The sequence below is a fragment of the Bos mutus genome, chromosome 28 (genome assembly GCF_027580195.1).
Source record: "Bos mutus isolate GX-2022 chromosome 28, NWIPB_WYAK_1.1, whole genome shotgun sequence".
Classification (NCBI taxonomy): domain Eukaryota; kingdom Metazoa; phylum Chordata; class Mammalia; order Artiodactyla; family Bovidae; genus Bos; species Bos mutus.
In genome coordinates this window covers 5,882,121-5,908,764 of record NC_091644.1, presented here as the reverse complement: position 1 = coordinate 5,908,764, position 26,644 = coordinate 5,882,121, and the positions used below count along the sequence as shown (strand labels likewise).

Genomic DNA, 26,644 nt, shown 5'->3' with positions numbered 1-26,644 from the left:
ATCAGAATAACACATGTAGAAGAAATGATAAAATTTTATCATGCATAAAACTATACATTTTTAATGTAAAGTTCTATGGCACTTTAGAAACTATCACTTTACAAACCTTTACTCAAAGACATTCTAAATTTTGAGTATTTTCAACTTTATAACATAACAGTTCTGTGGAAAAAATTACTCACATGTGAAGTTCTGTATCAGCCTAATAAGCTTTTGTGGGGGGAAAAAATCACATTTCAAATTGAAAAACAAGAACATCAGAAGCAGCACTAAAATTTACAACTCTACAATATTAGGATTCCTACTTGAGAAAAAATATATTTGATCACCCAGCTAGTATTTCAATTTTATCACAAAGGCTCAGTTAGCAGTCTTAATTCCAGGCAGACTTCAACCTAGAACATTAGGAACAGCGAGGGCCAAGAGTTGACTGCGCTGCTGGCTCTGCGTCCAGGGCACAGGCTTCCAGTGTTACTGCTGTCATCAGTGACCTGCTGCTCTAAGAGACAACGTTCATAAATACAGAAGAAGGAAGCCATCAAAACCTGTAATTTAGTTAAAGACAGGTGTGCTGCTTATTTAGGGATCACAAAAATAATTTCATTGAATGTATCTTTTAACTGAAACTTCAAATAGCACAGTGTTCTGTTTCCTATTGTAAAAAGAAAAATTTTAAGCTGTATGAACATTACTCATGTCCCACTGCAAGGTCAAAACGCCTTTGTCTTCAAGTCCATTTAGAAGTACCATTTGTGTCACACTGAGGTTTAGTAGTCTTGGCAATAATGACTAAATTCATGTAAACTGGGGCAACCTGAAACGGCCCAGCATATCAGATAGCCTTTCTTAAAGACAACAGTCTCCACTCAGCAGACAGGCTGCCATAGGGCCATGCTAAATCTTTCATGGTCCAACTAAAGACAGACCGACCCTGAAAGCAATTAGTAATGCTTTGTCTGCATTTAGAAGCCTTTAACAGTCTTCCCAATGCACGAGTTACCTATAACCTCACCAGGTCCCTGATATTTTTCAGGGTTCTCATATGACCAAAACTTAGACTATCATTCACAGTAACAAAGGAGGGTAGTAATGGAGACCTGGTATCTAGCATTTCCCCCCCACCTTCTCTGAGATGATCATAGTCTTAAAAAATTTACCTTATAACAATAATAGTAAAAAAAAAAAAAGGCATTGTTTCCACTTTAGAAAAGGCATAAAGATTTTCCTCTAAAGCCATTCTTTGCCAATTCTTCCCTAAGGGCATATGGAAGAAGAGAGGGGAGGAAATCATTACATTAAACAAAGCTCAAATTAACCTATTCTCATAAAGTTTTAAAGTCCCATCAAAGTGACTATGTCTAAAAATATATGGCCTGATTCTAGTTCTACCAGATATTTCCAACGGATCAAATAATAATAAAATTAGCAGGTAAACCACTTACCAATCATTGTTTATTATAGCACTACTTATTACAACACTTTTTCCTTGGTGTAAAAAAAAAGTTACAAGCTTTAGGCTAAATCTAAAAATAATTTAAAAAAGGAAAATACATAATCAAAAAAGACTCTTCAAATATATCATCTGCAAAGTCTAAGACCCTGATCTATCTTCCCTCAATCCTCTCACATCTACAAAGACATGACAAATCATAAACTTCAGAAAAGCGTTTCCAAGGACTGAATTTAAGACCGGCTAAGGAAAACCACGCAAGATTTGACTTTACTCCTAACAGGAAAATAAAAGACAACCAAAGGCCAGGATGCGCTTCACGATGCAGGTCTGCAAGCCGCTCTTTATATACTAGAAACTGTGAGTAAAAGCAAAGCCTTTTCTAGCTTTGGCGATTACAGTCCTTTAAGCAGAGATCTATACCGTACAGGCACAGAAACAGAATTCACACAGGCAGAACGCTTGCATCGACTTTAATCACTCAATTTATAAGACAACGTGCCACAGGCTTTTAGCACTATGAACTGTGTTTAATAGTGACTGGACCCAGTCAAGACCAAACACGGAACAATTTTAAGTATTAATTTCACCAAAGACTTTGTGCCTGAAATTTTCAAGTTTCTTAGGTTTGGAAGATCGATTAAGGAAAAGGTAATTCTTTTAAAAACACATTTGAACTTCTTAATGACTCAGAATAAATGAAAATCGAATCCTTCTGGATATATTCTAATACTTTCTAATTCAGAGCGAACAAAGGTATTTCCTCAAAGTTAATAAGTATTTGCAAACATAGGAAAAGTTCATTTTGATCCCATATTGCCTTTACAAAAATCTTTTTCTTTTTTGCCATCAAAATGAACACATCCCTCTCAGTTTTGAAGCCCTTCAAAATTATCAAAGTGGTTAAATCTTAAAGCACTGGGATAGTTCAAAGATCACTAACCACACAGAATCCATCAGTGACAAACATCAATTATGGATATCATATTGAAGTATGAAGAATATTGAAGTATTAGAACATTACCCATTAACACCTATATTAATAAGATTTGAAAAAAAACTAGTATAAACATGGTTTTGATACTCAGTCTAAGACAAAATTTAAGATTGTTTTTCAACTTGTGAAAGTGAAAGTCGCTCAGCTGTGTCCGACTCTTTGAAACCCAATGGACTATACAGTCCATGGAATTCTCCAGGCCAGAACACTGGAGTGGGTAGCCTATACCTTCTCCAGCAGATCTTCCCGACCCAGGAATTGAACCGGGCTCTCCTGCATCGCAAGCAGATTCTTTACTAACTGAGCTATCAGGGACGCTGATAGCTTTTCAATGTGTAACAGATGTCAAAAACTAGTAGCTTCTTAGTATTCACAAAATTAGATATTGCTTATATATTTTTCCTTCCACCACTTCAAATTTCCTCTTTCTTCATTTCCCTCTCTTAGCATTCATAAAAAGCACCCCACATACTGTACAAGTACTATTATAAACATCACAGCTGCAATTAAAAAACTATTTTCAAAAATTGAAAATTATACAATAATCATTTTATGAAATACCTCAGAAGGGCTCCTAAACTAAAGGTATTATTACTATTAAAACCTCTGATATAGTAACTGAAAAACTCAAACATTATGCTTCAGAAAACCATTATACAGTTTTACTGTAACTCTAACAGTATAATCTAGATAAGTTTGGAATGCATTTCTATAATAAAGAATGTAATCCACTTAATACAGAAAGGGAAGGTCAACTTTTAAATAGATTCTGTTTCAAAAGTTCATTTATAAATTGAATATTAGCTTGATTTTGAAACTTAAGATGCCTTTTCTCATAAAACTAAAGATTAAAAACAATGGCATTAAACCCCAAATACAAATGAACTTTAGTGTATATTCTATGGTAGCACTCTTCTGCCTAAGCATATTTTCATATCAAGCTCAAAGCTTCTTATTTTTCGTTGTATCCTAGAATTTAGCACAGTTAATGATATAGAGTATGATTTCAACAAATATTAGCTGCTCTGAAGTACTGAATAGGAACAACTCAGTGATATGAAACTAAGCTGTCCAGAAAAACTTACCTATCTAATCCACAGCAGAGAACCAAAAGACATGGAGAAAAAAGCTTCTTCCAAAAGAGATAAGACAAAAGGATATTTAACACCAGGGTTAAAAAGTTCTAGTCTGAACCAACTGTGGCAATTTTCATTCCTCCTGCCAATGAATGCTTTAGCAATAAGCATCTGATGCAGTTCTGGCCAGTAAGACAAGAGACTAAGTTTGCTGAAGAGATTCTGGGAAAGGTTTTCCTGGGCTGATGAAAAAAGACACCCAAGTGAAAATATGTATTTTTTTCAGGCAACTTTGGGTTTGAATTGTTAAGCAGAACTATGACAGCCATCTTAGGACCACGAGGAAAGAGAAAGTCTAAGAGGACAACCCAGCAGAAAAGGAGCGACCGCACCAACCGACGGAAGACCTGGGTCTGAGGTGATGCTACTTCAGTTCAGTGCAGTCGCTCAGCCGTGTCCAACTCTGCAGCCCCATGGACTGCAGCCCATCAGGCTCCTCTGTCCATGGGATTCTCCAGGCAAGAGTACTGCAGCGGGTTGCCATGCCCTCCTCCAGGGGATCTTTCCAACCCAGGGATTGAACCCAGGTCTCCTGCATTGCAGGAGGATTCTTTGCCAGCTGAGACAGCAGGGAAGCCATAAGGGTGGTATAATCTGCATATGTGAGGTTATTATTCCATCTTGTGCTTCATCCAGCCCAGCATTTCTCATGATATACTCTGTATATAAGTTAAATAAGCAGGGTGACAATATAGAGCCTTGACGTGCTCCTTTCCTGATTTGGAACCAGTCCACTGTTCCATGTCCAGTTCTCACTGTTGCTTCTTGACCTGCGTACAGGTTTCTCAGGAGGCAGGTCAGGTGGTCTGGTATTCCCATCTCTTTAAGAATTTTCCAGTTTGTTGTGATCCACAGAGTCAAAGGCTTTGGTGTAGTCAATAAAGCCGAAGCAGATGTTTTTCTGAAATTCTCTTGCTTTTTCTACGATCCAACAGATGCTGGCAATTTGTTCTCTGGTTCCTCTGCCTTTCCTAAATCCAGCTTGAGCATCTGGAAGTTCTCAGTTCACATACTTTTGAAGCCGAGCTTGGAGAATTTTGATTCTCTAAAATTTTGATGATTCTATTTTTTGGGGGGCTCCAAAATCACGGCAGATGGTGATTGCAGCCATGAAAATAAAAGATGCTTACTCCTTGGAAGGAAAGTTATGACCAACCTAGATAGCATATTAAAAAGCAGAGACATTACTTTGCCAACAAAGGTCTGTCTAGTCAAGGTTATGGATTTTCCAGTAGTCATGTATGGATGTGAGAGTTGGACTGTGAAGAGAGCTGAGCGCCAAAGAATTGATGCTTTTGTACTGTGGTGTTAGAGAAGACTCTTGAGAGTCCCATGGACTGCAAGGAGATCCAACCAGTCCAACCTAAAGGAGATCAGTCCTGGGTGTTCTTTGGAAGGAATGATGCTAAAGCTGAAACTCCAATACTTTGGCCACCTCATGCGAAGAGTTGACTCACTGGAAAAGACTCCAATGCTGGGAGGGATTGGGGGCAGGAGGAAAAGGGGATGACAGAGGATGAGATGGCTGGATGGCATCATGGACTCGATGGACGTGAGTTTGAGTGAACTCCGGGAGCTGGTGATGGACAGGGAGGCCTGGCGTGCTGCAATTCATGTGGTCACAAAGAGTCGGACATGACTGAGCGACTAAACTGAACTGAACTGATACCTGAATGAAATAATCCTAGAATCATTTTATTAACTTGGATCTTAAGGAGATCAAACCAGTCAATCCTAAAGGAAACCAACCCTGAAGATTCATTGGAAGGACTGTTGCTGAAGCTGTAGCTCCAGTACTTCAGTCACCTGACCTGAAGAACCATCTCACTGGGAAAAAGCCTGATGCTGGGAAAGACTGAAGGCAAAAGGTGAACAGCGTGGCAGGGACAAGATGGTTAGATAGCTGACTCATGGACATGAATTTGAGCAAACTCCGGGAGACAGTGGAAGAGCTTGGAGTGCTCCAGCCCATGGGGTCACAGAGTCACACATGACTTAGCGACTGAACAACAACAAAAATTACCCTTTTATTATGTATGCAGTTTTCAATGATCAAAAGTAACCCAGTGGATACAGCCATTTAGGAATAGATACACTATTTACTTCAATGAATTCAACTGTTATTTATACAGTGGTAACTCTCCCAAATTTATATTTCAATCCAGATCTTTCTTTTGAACTAGATACGTATTTCTAAACTACTAAACAGCTGTATTAAATATTTATTCCAGTGATACGTGAAAAGAACAGAATATAAAAACGATCATCTACCCGCAAAAAAAAAAAAGTTTATGCATCCATACTCGATTTTCTGGCTAATGACAACACCATCTACCTAACTGTCAATGATGAAAATCTTTGGGTCACTAGTCCCACATCCCTCTGCTTTATTTATTATACGAGGCAGTTATTACATGCCGCCTGTTCTCATTCTGATATATCTTTGAAATCTGTCTCCCTCCGCTCTCCACACGTCTAATGCAGTCTTTCCTCTTTTGTGGAGCACATCTCCATTCTTACCTCTTGCACTGCACTCACATTTGTAAAATACAACCGTGCTTCATGAAAAGATTATAAACATCCTAAGTCATTAGGAAACACAAATGAAATCTATAATAAGCTATCACTACACACCCACTGTAACGGCTATTCTCAAAAAGACAGACGTCAGACGTTGGTAACAACATGGAGAAATTGGAACTCTCATACATTGCTGCAAAATGCTGCTGCCACTTTGGAGAACAGCTTGCCAATTTCTTAAAAAGTTAAATGTAAGCATAAATTAACCACAAGATCCAAAATTCCCTCCATAGGAACCTACCCAAGAGAAATGAAAATAAGTGTCTGTATAAAGACTTACATAGGGCTTCGCTGGTGGTTCAGACAGTAAAGAATCCATCTGCTATGCAGGAGACCTGGTTTGATCCCTGAGTTGGGAAGATCCCCTGGAGAAGGGAGCAGCTACCTACTCCAATATTCTGGCCTGGAGAATTCCATGGACAGAGGAGCCTGGAGGGCTACAATCTGAGGAGTTACACAACTGAGCAACTTTCACTTTAAAGACTTGTATACAGGGTCTTCGGAGAAGGCAATGGCAACCCACTCCAGTACTCTTGCCTGGAAAATCCCATGGACGGAGGAGCCTGGTAGGCTCCAGTCCATGGGATTGCTAAGAATCGGGAACGACCAAGCGACTTCACTTTGACTTTTCACTTTCATGCATTAGAGAAGGAAATGGCAACCTGCTCCAGTGTTCTTGCCTGGAGAATCCCAGGGACGGTGGAGCCTGATGGGCTTCCGTCTATGGGGTCGCACAGAGTCGGACACGACTGAAGCGACTTAGCAGCAGCAGCATACAGGGTCTTCCCTGGCAGTCCAGTGGTTGAGACTCTGAGCTACCACTGCAGGTGCTGTGGGTTCCATTCCTGGCCAGGGAACTAAGATCCCACATGCCATGGGCCACCTCTCCCCATAGAGACATGCACAGATGTTCTCAGCAGATTCCTCACAATGGCAAAGAACTGGAAATGATCCCAGTGCCCACCAGCTGGTGAATGGATAAACAAAAGGTGGCATCATCAAGCGTGGAATATTATCAGGTAATAAAAAGGGACAAAATGCTGATACACGTTACAACATGAATGCACTTCCAAATATGCTCAATAGAAGAAGCCAGATGCCAAATGCTACATACTGTATGACCCCATATACGCAAAATATTCAGAAAAGGCAAACTGAGACACCAAGAAAGCAAAGCAGTAGCTGCCTCCAGCAAGGAGCAGGAGTGGTAAATTTGGGGTGGTGATGAAATGTTCTAAAATATTCATAGCACAACCCTAAAAACTTACTAAAATAATAAAAATATAAGTACATTTAAAAATTTTTCAATGATTTCCACTTATGTACAAAATGAAGTCCAAATTCTTTAGGAAGACATTCACAGACTGCTATAATCTGCTTTCAATGTATTTAATCTGCTGTCTTCAGCTACAATCTCTGCCATGGCACAGCCAAAAAAAACAGGAAAAAAAAGACTATGCTGAGATACTACCAATACAGCTACTGGAACAGCCAGAATAAAAACCAGTGACAATACCAAGTGCTGACGAGAATGTGAAGAAAACAGGTCTTTCACACACTGCCACTGAGGATATAAACTGGCATAATCACTTTGGAAAATGGTTTGAAAGTTTCTTTAAAAACTAAATATACCCTCACATGTAACAAACTGCATTCCTGGGCATCTGTCCCAAAGAAATGAACATGAATGTTCATAGCAGCCTTATTCTGACAATGAAGCATAAAAACCACTTCCATATTTTCATTTTAATAAATCCAATTCAGTCAGTAGAACAATCTACACCACCCTTTTTCCTGTAGAATTTTGAGAGATTATCAATAGATCATTTTTTCAGGTGATAGGTAAACATACCACACTACATATAAACAATAAAATTTCTATTAGGAATCATCAGGAATTGATTCTAGAGTACTAAGGGTTCACCACTTCTTCTAAATGTGCGTTGTTGCACCTTCTCAAATGAAGAATAAAGATCATTTAGAATTAACATTATGAACACCAATTACAGAGTTATGCTACAATACAGTGAAATCATCAGGGGCTATTAATACATAATGCTATTTGCTTCATAATGCTATTTACTAAATGGTCCCAAAACAGAGTCGTGTTTATTTACTCATTTACTTGCTTGTCCGCTTGTTTTAGCTTGCATGCCCAGTTTTTCTTATTTTCTTCCCCTTGCTAACAGCTACCTGGAATGCACGTTTGCTCGTATAACAACAGTACCCTCTCTTTACTTCTCCTTTACATCATCCCCATACTAGCTTAACACAGCTCTGCTTTGAAGTCTATAAAAATAAAAGGCTCCATATGACCACATGAGACTGAAGGTATAAAAACTGAACACATCTACTATTATGATCAAATAACCTTTATGCTGTGATAATGTAACACTTTTTATAAGATCACTTCAAGGAGAAGGTAAAGACGAGACACCTGAATGAGTCAACTCAGGAAAAAACAAAGATGAGTGGAGCTACAAACTATAAACACGTTTCAGATGGCTGCTCAACATTTCTAACAAACTGCTAAGCTCCAAATACTGAAACTGAACTTACTCTTTTGTTCTTCCATCTTCTCACAAACCTGTTCCTCTTGAATTCTTTATTTGGCGTAATGTACAACTGCTCAGGAGATTTACTTTTTTTTTTGCCATTACCAAGTAAAACTGACAGTGTATATACCCAAGACCCCAAAATCCTGCCTCAAAGTGTATACATAACCTGGGAAACCTTTTGCACATCTGCCAGAAAGCATGTACAGAATATTTACAGCAGCATTTTCTTAACAGCAAACCTAAGTGTCCAACAGCAGTAAAATGGATAAATTCTAGTATGTTCATATAAAATTACCACATAGTAGTAAAAATGAATATACCCCAGATAACAGTATCAATATGAATGAAATCTCGAAACCATAATGTTGAACACAAAAAAACAAGTCTAAGAATAAATATATACAATATGACTCCATTCACATAAAACTCAGAAACAGGAAACACTAGGAAAATGTATCCTAAAGGAAAAATACAAAAGTGGAAAACCGTAAGGAAAAGTAACAGAATAGTATTTAATAATTTAGGATGACGGTTTCCTCTGGGAGGGAAAAGCCATGGGCATCTCAGAAGCTGCCATCACATTTCTTGAGATAGGAGATTGGGACAGACATTCATTTTTTATTAAAACTCTGTAAAATGTACATCTACATCATACGTACCTTTGTATACAGGACAGATTTTAGAGTAAAAATTTTAGTTTAATCTGAAGTAAGTATGGTTAACTGTGCAGTAGTTTGAACATTCTTTGGCACTACCTTTCTTTGGGACTGGAATGAAAACTGAGCCAAGTTAAAAAAAAAAAAAAAAACAATACTGGGGAAAAACAGGGACTTCATACATTACAAGTTGTAATTTTACACATAGGTTTCAGTTTTCACTGTCAGTAGGACAGACATTACTAAAATCAAATATTGACAGATCTCCAAGGAAGTCCCAGAGATCTTACTTTCATTAGTACATTTTAAAACTTTTTTTCCTATAAATTGTAAGCTGTTCAACAAGATGAAAAATTACACTTAGCTTAACAGACCAGAGAATTACAGCTGTGCTTCATAAACAGAGTATTATAATCAATTCAAAGGCATATGGGCTTTAAAAAATTTGTTTAGTAACTCAGTTATACTATAAGTTGCAAAGTTTCTGATACTGCTAATACCAACAGGATTTTAAAGCATCCTACTTAGCCAATAGAAGAATGTTATACTGTATCAACCTGGAGGGGTGGGATGGGGAGGAAGACGGGAGGGAGGTTCAAAAGGGAGGGGATATATGTATACCTATGGCTGATTCAAGTTGAGGTTTGACAGAAAACAAAATTCTGTAAAGCAATTATCCTTCAATTAAAAACGAATGTTTTAAAATCTGTTTCTCAGATCTTCTTCCCAATGAATGTACACCCATATTTTTCAGGATTACTAAGACAAGGAAGTAAGGATGGAATGAATTCCTTTAAAACATAGATAGTTTCCTTAAAAAAATAATTACATATCATGAAAATGGATAACCATCCTATTACCTAAGATGTACTGGTCGTCAGAATTTAATCCTATTAACCTGTGTTCAATATTTGGCTTTATTATTATTTACTAAAAACTTGAAACTACCTTTATTAAATATTCAATTGTCATTCATCCAAATGTGTGCATCAATGAAACTAAATAAATGACATTCTAGAAACTATAGAAAACAAAATTTTCAATTAAGAGAATTTAACATCATATAAAATTCATCACTTGTACAGGCATATGCAAACTAATCATTTCCAACAGGGGTGGGAAGTGGACTACAGGTATTTCCTTCAAAAGGGACAGTGTTGCTACATGTTCACGGGTGGGTAAACATACAGAGAAGAAAGTTTTAGCTGGGAAGCTTGCATTTAAGTTCTCATCTCTATGTGATGAGAGGTACAGAGCTAATTACCAGACAACACTGTCTTTTAAATCATGAGTCACATACCTAAGGAAGGGGGTTGTAAGCAGGATAAGCAACAACCAGGGCAATCAAGATTTTAAAAAGAAGCAACAGCAGGTTTTGAACTTTCAGACAGAAAATCAGAAGCAATTATCTCAATATAATGCATATAATCCAACAGCCTGACTATGGACTATCCACCCTCTTGCAAAACACACCTATACTTTAGGGACTAAGTTTGTGAAGCTAGGTATGTTTGAACTTCAGAGAACAGCTCTATTATCAACAGGCATGTGAGGTTGAAAGAGAGAAATAAAAGATTACTTGATAATATAATACTTTCTGAGGGCACTATAGTAAATTTTAAAACATTCAAGACACAGTTCCCTGCTGGCAAGCAATATTTCATCAACTTCAGAAGTCAAGCCATTATATATTAAATCTTAAACAATAATACCAGATGACAATACTACCATACATGACGATTAACTGAGAAGTAAAAAAAAAAAATCAAACTTGCTTCAGAGGTGGAAAGATCACTGTGGGCTGAATTTAAAGTGGTCCTTCTGAGGACTGGTCAGGTTTGATAGTGGGCAAGGAGGGAGGGGTACAGGTTCAGAAGGCCGTATTACTGGGAGAGCTGGGGTGCTCGGGGCTGGGAGGCTGCACTGTGCCTGGCCACTGTGCCACCTGGGGCCCAGATTCTAGAGTGATGGAGCTTAATGATCAACGCATGGTCGGAACCAGGCATCTATGAAGCCAATGTCCACGGCAGATATCATACTAGTTTTAGTTCTCACAATCAAGCATCAAAGATTCCAGTCCTTCTTAATACAGAAATCCCAACAGCCAAGATTTCTGAACTCAATCTATCATTCTTGTAAGAAGCAGAGGATAAAGAGAAGAACACATGGTTAAGGACAAGGACTCTGCAGCCAAACTAAGTACCCAGGTTAGAAACCTGGCTCCAACACTTTGCTGTTGCTGTCGCTCAGTCGTGTCCAACTCTTTGCAACCCCATGGACTGGAGCACACCAGGCTGCCCTGTCCATCACCATCTCCTGGAGCTTGCTCACACTCATGTCCATCGAGTCACTGATGCCATCCAACCATCTCATCCTCTGTTGCCGGTTCTCCCCCTGCCTACAATTTTTCCCAGCATCAGGGTCTTTTATAGTGAGTCAGCTCTTCACATCAGGTGGTCAAAGTATTGGAGCTTCAGCATCAGTCCTTTCAATGAGTATTCAGGACTGATTTCCTTTAGGATTGACTGGTTTGATCTTCTTGCAGTCCAAGGGACTCCCAAGAGTCTTCTCTAATACCATAGTTCAAAAGCATTAATTCTTAGGCGCTCAGCCTTCTTTAAGGTCCAACTCTCCTATCTGCACATAACTACCCTATAGCTTTGACTATACAGACCTTTGTTGGCAAAGTAATCTCTCTGCTTTCTCATATGCTTTCGAGGTTTGCTCCTTTCTTCCAAGGAGCAAGCGTTTTTCTAATATCACGGCTGCAAGTCACCATCTGCAGTGATTTTGGAGCCCAAGAAAATAAAGTCTGGGCCAAGTGGCTCAACCTCCCTGGTACCGAATATGTAAGACAGAATAATTACATGTATCTGAATGGAGACTCAAAGGAATCAATGTAGGTACAGCACTTAGAATGTGTGTGCATGTGTGTGCGCAATTGTGTTGACTCTTTGCAAACCCATGGACTGTAGCCTGCAAGGCTCCTCTGTCTATGGAGTTTTCCAGGCAAGAATACTGGAGCAGGTTGCCACTTCCTACTTGAGGGGACTTTACAGACCAGGGATGGAATTCATGTCTCTTGCATTAGCAGGCAGATTTCTTACCACTGTGCCATCTGGGATTCAATTCAGTTTAGTAACTCAGTCATGTCTGACTCTTTGAACACATGGACTATCGCAGGCCAGGATTCCCTGTCCATCACCAACTCCTGGAGCTTGCTCAAACTCATGTCCATCGAGTCAGTGATGCCATCCAACCATCTCATCCTCTGTCGTTCCCTTCTCCTCCCACCTTCAGTCTTTCCCAGCATCAGGGTCTTTTCAAATGAATCAGTTCTTCACATCGTGGCCAAAGTACTGGACCTTCAGCTTCAGCATAAGCCCTTCCAATGAATACACAGGACTGATTTCCTTTGGGACTGACTGGTTTGACCAGCCCAAGGGACTCACAAGAGTCTTTTCCAAAACCACAGTTCAAAAGCATCAGTTCTTCGGCACTCAGCTATCTTTAAGCTTCCCTGGTGGCTCAGACGGTAAAGCGTCTGCCTACAATGAGGGAGACCCACGTTTGATCCCTGGGTTGGGAAGATCCACTGGAGAAGAAAATGGCAACTCACTCCAGTACTCTTGCCTGGAAAATCCCATGGATGGAGGAGCCTGGTAGGCTACAGTCCACAGGGTCACACAGAGTCTAACACGACTGAACCACTTTCAATTTCAGCTATCTTTATGGTCCAACTCTCACACTGATCCATGAATTCTGGAAGAACCAAAGCTTTGACTATACAGACCTTTGTTGGCAAAGTAACCTCTCTGCTTTTTATATGCTGTCTAGGTTGGTCATAACTTTTCTTCCAAGGAGCAAGTGTCTTTTAATTTTGTGGTTGCAGTTACCACCCAGTGTTTGGAGCTCAAGAAAATAAAGTCTGTCACTGTTTCCATTGTTTCCCCATCTATTTGCCATGAATTGATGGGAACAGATGCCATGATCTTAGTTTTTTGAATGTTGAGTTTTAAGCCAAATCTTTCCTCTCCTCTTTCACTTTCATTAAGAGGTTCTTTAGTTCTTCTTCGTTTTTTGCCATAAGGGTGGTGTCATCAAACCTGCGTATCTGAGGTTATTGATATTTCTCCCAGCAATCTTGACACCACTTTGTGCTTCATCCAGCCCAGCATTCCCCATAGTGTACTCTGCATATAAGTTAAATAAGCAGGGTGACTATTTACAACCTTGACGTACTCCCTTCCCAGTTTGGAACTAATCTGTTGCTCCATGTCCAGTTCTAACTACTGCTTCTTGACCTGCATATAGATTTCTCAGGAGGCAGGTCAGGTGGTCTGGTATTCCCATCTCTTTCAGAATTTTCCAGATTATGGTGATCCACAGAGTCAAAGGCTTTTGTGTAGTCAATAAAGCAGAAGTAGACGTTTTTCTGGAACTCTCTTGCTTTTTTGATGATCTAACAGATGTTGGCAATTTGATCGCTGGTTCTCTGCCTTTTCTAAAACCAGCTTGAACATCTGAAAGTTCACGGTTCATATATTGCTGAAGCCCAGCTTGGAGAATTTTGAGCATCACTTTACTAGTGTGTGAGATGAGTGCAATTGTGCGGTAGTTTGAGCATTTTTTGGCATTGCCTTTCTTTGGAATTGGAATGAAAACTGACCTTTTCCAGTCCTGTGGCCACTGCTGCGTTTTCCAAATTTGCTGGCATATTGAGTGCAGCACTTTCACAGGATCAGCTTTTAGGATCTGAAATAGCTCAACTGGAATTCTATCACCTCCACTAACTCTGTTTGTAGTCATGCTTCCAAAGGCTGACTTGACTTCAATTCCAGGATGTCTGGCTCTAGGTGAGTGATCACATACCATGGTGATTAACCGGGTCATGAAGATCTTTTTTGCACAGTTCTTCTGTGTATTCCTGCCACCTCTTCTTAATATCTTCTGCCTTTGTTAAGTCCATACCATTTCTGTTCTTTATTGTGCCCATCTTTGTATGAATGTTCCCTTGATATCTCTAATTTCCCTGAAGAGATCTCTAGTCTTTCCCTTTCTTTTGTTTTCCTTTATTTCTTTGCAATGATCACTGAGGAAGGCTTTCTTATGTATCCTTGCTACTCTGTGGAACTCTCCATTCAGATGGCATATCTTCCCTTTTCTCCTTTCCCTTTCACTTCTCTTCTTTTCTCAACTATTTGTATGGCCTCCTCAGACAACCATTTTGCCTTTTTGCATTTCTTTTTCTTGGGGATGGTCTTGATCCCTGTCTCCTGTACAATGTCCATAGTTCTTCAGGCACTCTATCAGATCTAATCCCTTGAATCTATTTGTCACTGATATAATCGTAAGGGATTTGATTTAGGTCATACCTGAATGATCTAATGGTTTCCCTACTTTCTTCAAAATACATCTGAATTTTGCAATAAGGAGTTCATGACCTGAGTCACAGTCAGCTCCTGGTCTTGTTTTTGCTACCTGTATAGAGCTTCTGCATCTTTGGCTGCAAAGAATATAATCATTCTGATTTCGGTATTGACCACCTGGAGATGTCCATGTGTAGAGTCATCTCGGTGTTATTGGAAGAGGGTATCTGCTACAACCAGTGCATTCTCTCCAAAAAACTCTGTTAGCCTTTGTCTGCCTTCATTTTGTACTCCAAGGCCAAATTTGCCTATTACTCCAGGTATCTCTTGACTTCCTACTTTTGCATTCAAATCCCCTATGAAGAAAAGGACATCTTTTGGGGGTGTTAGTTCTAGGCAGTCTTGTAGGTCTTCATAGAACCGTTCAACTTCAGCTTCTTCAGCATTTGTGGTTGGGGCATAGACTTGGATTACTGTGATATTGAATGGTTTGCCTTGGAAACAAACAGAGATCAATCTGTTGCTTTTGAGATTGCACCCAAGTACTGCATTTCGGACTGCTCTGTTGACTGTGAGGGCCACTCCATTTCTTCTAAGGATTCTTGCCCACAGTAGCAGATACAATGGTGACCTGAATTAAATTCACCCATTCCCGTCCATTATAGTTCACCTATTCCTAAAATGTCGATGTTCACTCTTGCCATCTCCTGCTTGACCACTTCCAACTTACCTTGATTCATGAACCTAACATTTCAGGCTCCTATGCAATACTGTTCTTTATAGAATTGGACTTGACTTCCATCACCAGTCACATCCACAACTGGGCATTGCTTTCACTTTGGCTAAGCAAAGAAGAACTAAAGAGTCTCTTGATGAAAGTGAAAGAGAGTGAAAAAGTTGGCTTAAAACTCAACATTCAGAAAACTAAGATCATGGAATCTGGTCCCATCACTTCATGGCAAATAGATGGGGAAACAGTGGAAACAGTGACAGACTTTATTTTTATGGGCTCCAAAATCAGTGCAGATGGTGACTGCAGCCACAAAATTAAAAGATGCTTGCTCCTTGGAAGAAAAGTTATGACCAACCTAGACAGCATATTAAAAAGCAGAGACATTACTTTGCCAACAAGATCCATCTAGTCAAAGCTATGGTTTTTCCAGTAGTCACATATGGATGTGAGAGTTGGACTATAAAGAAAGCTGAGTGCCGAAGAATTGATGCTTTTGAACTATGGTGTTGGAGAAGGCCCTTGATAGTCCCTTGGACTGCAAGGAGATCCAACCAGTCAATCCTAAAGGAAATCAGTCCTGAATATTCATTGAAAGGACTGATGCCGAAGCCAAAACTCCAGTACTTTGGCCACCTGATGCTAAGAGCTGACTCGTTTGAAAAGACCTGATGCTGGGAAAGATTGAAGGTGGGAGGAGAAGGGGACGACAGAGCATGAGATGGTTGGATGGCATCACTGACTCAATGGACATGAGTTTGAGTGAACTCCGGGAGTTGGTGATGGACAGGGAGGCCTGGTATGCTGCAGTCCAAGAAGTCGCAAAGAGCTGGACACGACTGAGCGACTGAACTGAACTGAACTCTTCTTTATTCTTTCTGGAGTTATTTCTCCACTCTTCTTCAGTAGCGTATTGGGCACCCGTAGACCTGGGGAGTTCATCTTTCAGTGTTACACCTTTTTGCCTTTTCATACTGTTCATGAGGTTCTCAAGGCAAGAATACTGAATTGGCTTCTCATTCCCGTCTAAAGCGGACCATGTTTTGTCAGAATTGATTTTTTTTTTTTGGTAGATTTTTATCAGTGAAATATGAAAATCTCTCTTACTAAAATTGCTGGGCTAGTGGGAACAATCATGAAATATGAAAGATTTCATATTTCACTAATAAAAATCTACCCAAAAAATCATGACATGTATTTAGCTTTATGAATGGTCTAATAATAATCTTAATGATAGCAAAAGAAATAAAACAGAAATAATTTAAATAAAGTATAGTAAATTCACATATTATTATGACTGTCAATGTTTATTAAGTGCCAAGAATTCTTTTTTATATACTGTCTCATTTATTAGACTGCCTGATGGCTCACTGGGCAAAGAATATGCCTGCAACACAGGAGATACAGGAGATATGGGTTTGATCCCTGAGTTGGGGTGATCCCCTGGAGAAGGAAATGGTAACATACTCCATATTTCTTGCCTGAAAAATCCCATGTGCAGAAGAGCCTGGTAGGCTACAGTCCAAAGGGTCACAATGAGTAAGGCAGAACTGAGCAATTAAGCATGCATGTGCACACACACACCTACACCTCATTTATTACTTACAGCAACCCCAGGCCATAGATAAGAATTAGATAAGAATGCTATCTTCATTTTCCAGACGAGGAAATTGAAACCCAGAGTAGCAACTTGCTCAAGATCACACAGCTAGTGAGTATCTAGAGCCAGGATTTCTACCTGGGCAATTTAACACTGTCAATCTGTGTGGTTACTATATTGTACTACAGAAGAATAAGGACAGTAACAATATATTAAAACAGAAAAAAATCAGATATCAAAACAACAGACACAGTATGATCCTTCTTTTACTTAATGCATTTAAACAATGGAATAGATATGGTCCCAAATTTAACACTGGGTATCTCTGAGAGATGACATTACAGTGGATGATCACCTTCTTTATATTTTTCTGTATTTTCCACATTTTGCATTGCAAGGTAAATTTTTTAAAGTGAGGTTCTTAAAAAAAGTAAAAAGATAGTGACAATTTCAAATACTCCAGAAAGCACCAGTAATTAAAAAAAAACATGCAAGAAGCTGTTAAATTTGCTAAATGGGTCGCTGACAAATTCAAGGGAAGTGGTGCAGGCAAATGGCAATGGAAAGGAAGAAGTACGTTTAAACAAAGTGACAGAAGCCATGCGGGTTTAGGCTATCATTTTGAGAAGTTCAGAGATGAGAAGAACAGTCTATAGCTTCAAGGTACTAACAGTGTCAAGGGAAGATTTTGCTGGTGTATTTTCAATTTCAAGGAAATTTGATCAGGATTTTAATCTAATTGGAAATAGTCTGTGAAGGGTGGATGTCAAAATAGACAAGGGGTGGGAGGTCTCCGAGGACAAAGATTTAAAAGGGGAAATCTTTGTGAGACAGGAGAGGAGAGAAAGAGAAGAGGAGATCTCATAAAAAGAGATCTCTGAGGTCAGGAGAAGAAATTTACAGAACTTGTATTTGGCACCTTCGAACCCTCCAAGAAACAGAGTGCGGTCATTTTTAATAAGTGAAAGGGCGGGGGTTAGGCATCGGGAGAGAAGTGAGGAGTAGTGGGGAAAAAACCACTGGAAAGCAACTGGGTTGACTAATTTTCCAGAACAAGCAGAAATCATCTACCTAATTATCACAAGACCATAAAAGAAATTACTGGAAAAAAAAAATAAAACAATTTCTTCACAGTTAGGAGGCACATTAAACCACACCATTCAAAATGAGGAGAATCTGTGGTATACCTAGAGACAACACTGTCTCCAGATTTTGTTTTAACCAATGGATCCACAATGTTATTTCAGTATAATAAATGTAAAAATTACTAACAAGATATTTTACTTTCTTTTTTCATAGATAAAACTTCCAAACTTGACATATACTTTCAATTAAAGCACATCTCAAACAGGACTAGCCATATGTTAAGTGCTCAGTAGCTACATGTGGCTCAGTTCAGTGTAGTCGCTCAGTCATGTCCGACTCTTTGTAACCCCACGAACCGCAGCACGCCAGGCCTCCCTGTCCATCACCAACTCCCGGAGTTCACCCAAACCCATGTCCATCGAGTCAGTGATGCCATCCAGCCATCTCATCCTCTGTCGTCCCCTTCTTCTCCTGCCCCCAGCCCCTCCCAGCATCAGAATTTTGTCCATTGAGTCAACTCTTCGCTTGAGGTGGCCAAAGTCTTGGAGTTTCAGCTAGCATCATTTCCTTCCAAAGAACACCCAGGGCTGATCTCCTTCAGCATGGACTGGTTGGATCTCCTTGCAGTCCAAGGGACTCTCAAGAGTCTTCTCCAACACCACAGTTCAAAAGCATCAATTCTTCGGCGCTCAGCTTTCTTCACACTCCAACTCTCACATCCATACATGACCACAGGAAAAACCATAGCCTTGACTAGACGGACCTTTGTTGGCAAAGTAATGTCTCTGCTTTTGAATATGCTATCTAGGTTCGTCATAACTTTCCTTCCAAGGAGTAAGCTAGTGGCTACCATATTAGAATAGTACAGTCTAAGTTATGCTCCATATTAAAAGAGTACAGTTATGCTGTGAAACAAATAATTCCAAAATTTCAATGACTCAGCACGACAAATGTCTACTTCTATTTCATGTGAAATGTCCAACATAGGAAGCTGGATCTATTTCACAGTCAGCCAAGGACCCAGGCTGACCATTGTTCTTGTATTAAATGAAACACATGGCTAGATATTTACTTCCAGATAAAGAGAAGCCAGAGACTCTTGCATGGACTTTTCACTATGTCAATACAGAAATAACACACTTCCCCTCAAAGTCCACTGGCCAGAACCAGTCACATGATACCACCTAACTTCAAGGAAACAAAGGAATTAAATGTTCCCATATGCCTGAAACAAAAGGAGAACTAGAAGTGAAACAGCACTGATCTTACCACAGGTGCTCAGCTGTGAGGACAAGTGCTGGGCCGATAGCCTGAGCCCTAGACTCTAGGCTGTAACTGCGTTTATGAAGATTTTTAAACCTGTTTTTAAGCCTGAACTCTCACTACAATGTTAGATAAAACCGATGCCTGGAATTCTGGGATCCTGACAGGGATGAAAAATGGTTATCTTGTTAACGTGAACCCCTACAAGCCAAAGAGCAAATACTCACTGGAAAGAACAGTAGGCAAATCTGAAAATACAAGTAAAACTGGGGACAGTGGGAGAGCTGATCAATCCAACTGTAGATGACAGCAAAGGAGCTATACTGCATAAAGTTTGAGGATGATGTGGTAGATAAATCTCTCTGAACTTGGAAAGTAGCCAACCAGGCCTCCCTTGCAGGACAGAGCCTCCCAGTGAAAGAAAAAGTGCTGAGACTGAACACAAATTGAAAAGGAAAAGTACAAAAGAAACAACACAAAGAGAAGGCTCCCATAAAAGGGGTGAGAAGAGAACCAGGAGATCTCAGAAGGCAATTAACCAAATTCTCAAACATAAGAAAAAACAATTCTATCAAGTCCAAAATGCTCTCCTGAATCACTGTATGCCTTCTAAAAAATTCAGGAAAACTGATTCCAAAACGAGCCATGTGTCGTTTTGTGTCCAGAGTCAAATCTCATACAAGTTATTAGAAAAAAAAATACAGAACAAAATGATACCCCTACAGACAACTAAAGCATATCAGAAGAGCAGAAACACAGAAGTGATTAAAAAAACACAGACTACTAAAAGGCTAAAATAATAAGAAAATCATAAGGCATGAAACCACATCCAACTGGAGAAACTCAGAAATGAGAACATGACTCAAAGAATCTGAATTCAATTTTTTTTAAATTTTGTACAAACTACTATACGTAAAATAAACAACAAGGTCTTATGTATATAGCACAGGGAACTATATTCAATATCTTGCAATAAACTACAATGGTAAATAATCTAAAAAGACTATACATGCTGTATAAACATACACATATACATACATATGCATACACCATTGATGCCGTGGTTTGGTCGCTCAGCCATGTCTCTCTTGTGACCCCATACAACTGAGTCACTTTGCTATACACCAGAAACCTACACAATACTATTAATCAACTATACTTCAATAAAATTGAATTTTTAAAAATAAAAACTTTTATGTTATTAAGTTTTTATAAAGACTAAAAACAAAGGAACGTATGAGTGAATAAACACAACAGGTAATGCCACTAAAAAGGAAAAGAAAATGAAAAGGAATCTAATTTTTTAAAAAGTCAAAAAAGAAATGAAATAGAAGGACTCTAGGGAAAGTGACAAAAATTGTTCTAACTTTTTTATATAACAATCATCACTGAAGAAAATCACAAAAAGCGAACTACATACTAAAAACTATACTAAAATACAAAAAAGTAATTGAAGAAAATTTTCTAAAATAAAATTTGAAACAATATGTTCAAGGTATACAATGCATACTAGAGAATACTGACACAAAATAATCAACACCAAGACATATTATGTTAAAATTATTAGATATTTAAAAGAAAAAGAAGTACTATTTGAGCACCTAGGCCAAAATGTCAAATAATTTAAAAGAAAACCACATTACCAACAGATTTTTTCCCTAAAAGCAACACTTTATGCCAAGAAAAGGTAAAATATTCAGGGAAAGAAAATGAGATCCAAGAATTTTATAACCAGTTAAACGAATTTTCAAGTATAAACAATATATATTATCATCATGTAAAAACCCAGGGAATTCTGTTCTCAAGAGTCTAGAGAAATCCAGAGAATGAGCATCAAAGAATTAACAGGATTAGAGGAATATTAACATGAGGACTGAAGTAAGCACTAATTGTTACTTGTAAGCTAAATGAAGATGAAAAGGAAAAAAGAGTGGTATATAATATTAATAGCTATATGACCTGATAATATATACTGCGTAACTAACTATACAATAGAAATGGAGAGCATATGAAAAAATTGTTTTTAACTCTTTTCAGTAATACTGTTGATCAAACTTTAAGTTTTATTATTATGAAGCTGTCAGATATATAATAGGTGATAAAAGAAATGAGTAATTATGGAATACTCTTATTACTCTTGTAACATTGAAAACCAGAATCCCCAATTTCTATTTCTTGCATGATCCACTGAAAAGACCTGGATGCACAGAACAAGTAAGCAGCAACGAGCACTCCTAGAGTCCAAAAGGCAACTATGAAGTTTCATTTCCTACCAAATAAACCAGGCTTCATGGAGATATTCCATGTTTGAGGCAGAAAATTTCAAAGATGTTCTTGGAATGTCTTACTTTAAAAGGTAAAGAAGCAAATCAGTAACTATCTGAGTCACATCAAAAGGACTCCGGAGCCAAAGTGAAGACTCCTAATGGCCAAAGATGGGATAGCTGAGTCTAAGAATCGCAATGGACTGAATGCCATCAAATGTGTTTAGATCCATCCACTGAGTTCCTAACAATAGAAAAGAATGGGGGGTGGGAGGAGGAAAACCACCTTCAGAGAAGACAGGAAGGTAATTCAGAATTTTAAAAATTCTTTTAAGTGACCCAGTCATGGGGGACTCCCACATTTGTGAGTTTTTTAACCTCCAGCTCTATCAGGTCATCACAGTGAACAGTGGAGGAAAAGATGTGATTAAACCAGGGGACAGGAAAAATACCATTTTGAAATATGCCAGAGCATTCTGTACATTCTTAACAAGACTTGCCTTTCAAGAAAAACTATTTGATCAGAGTTGAAACTTGGGTTTCTTCAGTCTAGTGAGCCAAGAAGGGAAACAGCAAATTCTAGCCCAGTCTAGCCTTCCATGTCAGGGAAAGGGGAAATAAAATTTAATTATAAAACAACTAAGAAGCACTTGTGAAGTTCAAAGTCCAAAGACAAAAGCTCACTAGAAAAGTGAGCTCTATAGTCCAAAAGCACAGGATCACTGAGAGAGACCTAACCAGAGAACTACAGGACACTTCCTCTCACCCCACACCTTAACACAATTGTTGTTTAGTCACTAAGTCATACCTGACTCTTTGGGATCCAACTGATTGCAGTATGCCAGGCTCCTCAGTCCTCCACTATCTTCCAGAATTTGTTCAAATTCATGTCCATTGAGTCAGTGATGCTACCTAATCATCTCATCCTCTGTCCTCCCTTCTCCTTTTGCCTTCAATCTTTCCCAGCATCAGAGTCTTTTCCAATGAGTTGGCTCCTTGCCTCAGGCAGCCAAAGTATTAGAGCTTCAGCTTCAGCATCAGCCCTCCCAGTGAATATTCAGGGTTGGATTAAGTGGTCTGATCTCCCTGCAGTCCAAGGAACTCTCAAGTCTTCTCCAACACCACAATTCAAAAGCATCAATTCTTTGGCGCTCTGCATTCTTCATGGTCCAACTCTCACATCCATACATGACAACTGGAAAAACCATAACTGTGACTATACAGACATTTTTGGCAAATACTAAAGGCCTGCTGCTGCTGCTAAGTCACTTCAGTCGTGTCCAACTCTGTGTGACCCCATAGACAGCAGCCCACCAGGCTCCCCCGTCCCTGGGATTCTCCAGGCAAGAACACTGGAGTGGGTTGCCATTTCCTTCTCCAATGCTTGAAAGTGAAAAGTGAAAGGGAAGTCGCTCAGTCATGTCCAACTCTTGCGACCCCATGGACTGCAGCCTACCAGGCTCCTCCGTCCATGGGATTTTCCAGGCAAGAGTACTGGAGTGGGGTGCCACTGCCTTCTCCTACTAAAGGCCTACTTACAGCAATTCCTTTTACCCAGTATATTACATGTGGTTTAGCAAGAAAAAAATTACAAGGCACACTAAAGGCAAAAAACAGTGAAGAGACAGAGTGAACATCAGAAACCAGACTCATATAGCAGAGATGATGGAATTATTAGACTGGGAATTTAAACAACTATTCTTAATAATATGCTGTGGGCCCTGATGGGCAGAGTAAACGATACGCAAGAACAGATGTATCACATAAGCAGAGAGACAGAAATTCTAAGAAAGAAGCAAAACGAAATACTAGAAATCAAAACCACTATAACAAAAAAAACAAAAACCACTATAACAAAAATAAAGAGTGCCTTGGTTGAACTCATTAGTAGGCTAGACAGGGCTGAGAAAAGCACTTCTGAGCTTGCAGATAAGGTCAGGAAAAATCTCCAGAATTGAAATGTAAACAAACAACCCTCCCCAAAAAAACAGACAAAAAATAACAAAGAACTATGGAACAACTATAAAAGATGTAACATATGCATAAAAGGAATACAAGCAGGAGAAGAAAAAAAGAAAGGAACAGGAGAACACTTGAAACAGTAATGACTGAAAATTTCTCCAAATTAATATCAGACGCCAAACCACAGACCCAGGAAGTTCAAAGAACACCAAGCAGGGTAAGTGACCAAAAAACTGTATCTACATACATCATTTTCAAACTACAGAAAACAGAGTATTAAGGAAAAAACCTTGAAAGAAAATAGAAGAAAAAAACAATTACCTATAGACGAGCAAAGATAAGAATTACACTGGACTTCACAGAAACCATGCAACCAAGAAGACAGTGCAATGAACTATTATAAATGTCAAAAGAAAAAAAAAGAAAGAAAACCTGGAGTCCTATCACCTTACATGGAATGTTCACTGAAGCGGGCCACATTCTGGGTCATACCTTAACAAATTTAAAAGAACAGAAATCATACAACTATCTCTTCTCAGACCATCAAGGAATTAAACTAGAATTGAAAACAGAAAGATACTTGAAAAATCTCAAAATACTTGAAGATTTAAACAATGTACTTCTAAACAGGAAATGAGTCAAAGAAGAATTCTCAAGGGACATTTAAGACTAATTCGAACTAAGTGAAATGAAAGGACACATTTTCAAGAATAGATGGGATGCAAGTTGTAAGTTTCTGTGGACACTGTCGCCAGCTGACAGAGGGCTCTAAGAGAAGCCTGGCGGAGCTCCGGGAGTCACGTGCACTTTCCTCGCTCGTAAGCAGGCACACTTCACTCTGCCACCACCATGTGCAATTGGAAACATGCAGGGACACAATCCTTGAAGAAATGCCAACATTTTTTCAGTCGAATTCTAACAAAATAAAATGTAAATGACTGGTGAGAAATAATTTATCTGCATTAACCCACAGAATACAGAAGACTTTGTGTTTCTTTGTTTTGTTGGTAAAATACCAGTAAACTTACTTTGGCTTATGCCTATTCAACTGAAGTGTAAATGAATTTGTGAATGTCACCCAGGACCAATGAAAATAACTAATGCCCGTATCTTGGTTTCTATGTATTTTTTCTCCATTAAGAGAAACCTAGCCTCCTGAGAGACATAGATAAGGGCACAGAAGGTCCAATGTGAGCCTGGAACATCAGTATGTCAGAAAGTAAAGAAGAGCACACAAAAATGACAAGGCCACATCCAAAAGACACCAGAGCCAGGATGAAAATGAAAGTGAAAGTGAAGTTGCTCAGTCATATCCGACTCTTTGTGACCCCGTGGACTGTAGCCTACCAGGCTCCTCCGTCCATGGGATTTTCCAGGCCAGGATGAAGGGACTCCCAGTATCAGAACCTGGAACAATACAAACATCAAAAAAACATAAAGGTTGTAGATGGACGGATAAAGAGGACGTGGTACATACACACAATGGAATACTACTCGGCCATAAAAAAGAACAAAATCTTGCCACTTGTAGCAACATTATGACTTGGAGGGTACTATGTGAAATGAAATAAGTCAGATAGAAGACAAATCCTATATGATATTACTTTTTGTGGAATCTAAAAACATACAACAAACTAGTGAACATGACAAAAAAAGAAGATGACTCACAGATACAGAGAGCAAGCCAGTGGCACCCGCGGCACTGGGGCAGGGGCAGTATGGGCGTAGGAGACTGGGAGGCACACACCACTGGTGTAAGACAAGCTCCAGGGTGCGTTATACAACACTGAGAACATAGTCAAAGTTTTTTAATAACTGTAAGTGAAAAGTTAACTTTAAAATTGCATTAAATTTTAAAAAATTAAACGCAAATAACAACAAAAGAACATAAGAGTTATAATGGATTATAACCCACTGAATAAAGTAGAAGTCCATTAGTCCATATTGATATAGCTAGACAGATAAAGACATAAGACAGTGTGGGTTCTTAGAGTATAATGCAGAATGCTTGCTCCTGTTGATTTTAGTCACTCAGTCATGTCTGACTTTCTTGTGACCCCATGAACTGTAACCTGCCAGGCTTCTCTATTCAGGCAAGAATACTGGAATGGATTGTCATTTCCTTCCTAGGGGATCTTCCCAACCCAGGGATCAAACCCATGTCTCCTGCATTTCAGGCAGATTCTTTACTGCTGAGCCACAGGGAAGCCATGCAAAATGATTAATGTCCAGTAAGTGATGAAATTGGAAAACTTCCATACAACTATAAATAGCAAAGACCAGTTACCTTTAGAGGGGGAGTAGAGAATTTTATGGGAAGTAAGAAACTTGCATGGTATTCAAGTATCTCCCCACAGTTTGTTTATTTGTTGTAAAGAGGGAAATACAACGTCTTGACCAGGTGATTAAAACCAACATTAATGACAAGTAAGGTCAGATATATCACACTTCTGAATGTGGCAGCCTGAGAAAAGAAACATTGTCATTTATGTAGAATTCTGGCCAGAGATGCATCACCTAAATCTAATAATGAGAAAATGTCAGGTTACTCCAAATTGAGGAATACTGTATAAAATAACTGGCTTACATTCTTAAAAAATGTTACTGTGATGGAAGACAAAGGACAACTAAGTAACTGTTCCAGGTTAAAAAAGACATGATAACAAAAACAATATGTGACCCCAGACTGAATCCTGTACTACAGGGAGGGGAGAAAAATTCTAAAATTAAAGACTTGAGATAGAGGTAACAGACAGAAGTGTAACAGATTAAAGTACTGTATCAAGTTAAATTTCCTGAATTCGATAACCTAAGTGTGAACATATGAAAATATCACTGTTTTTAGAAAACAGAAACTAAAATAGTAAGGGTAAAATACATACAACTTCACTCTCTCAGAGAGCTCATCAGAAACAAACTGTGTACATGCAGACTGGGGCCCAGTGGGCTGCCGTCTACGGCGGGGCACAGAGTCGGACACGGCTGAAGCGACT

General features: G+C 39.0%; 1 protein-coding gene across 2 annotated transcripts in view; it reads right to left on the bottom strand.

Annotated features, from left to right (window-relative positions):
* Positions 1-26,644, bottom strand: part of BMPR1A (bone morphogenetic protein receptor type 1A) — a 142,114-nt gene that overhangs the window by 59,879 nt on the left and 55,591 nt on the right. The gene's annotated exons all lie outside the window — the stretch shown is intronic.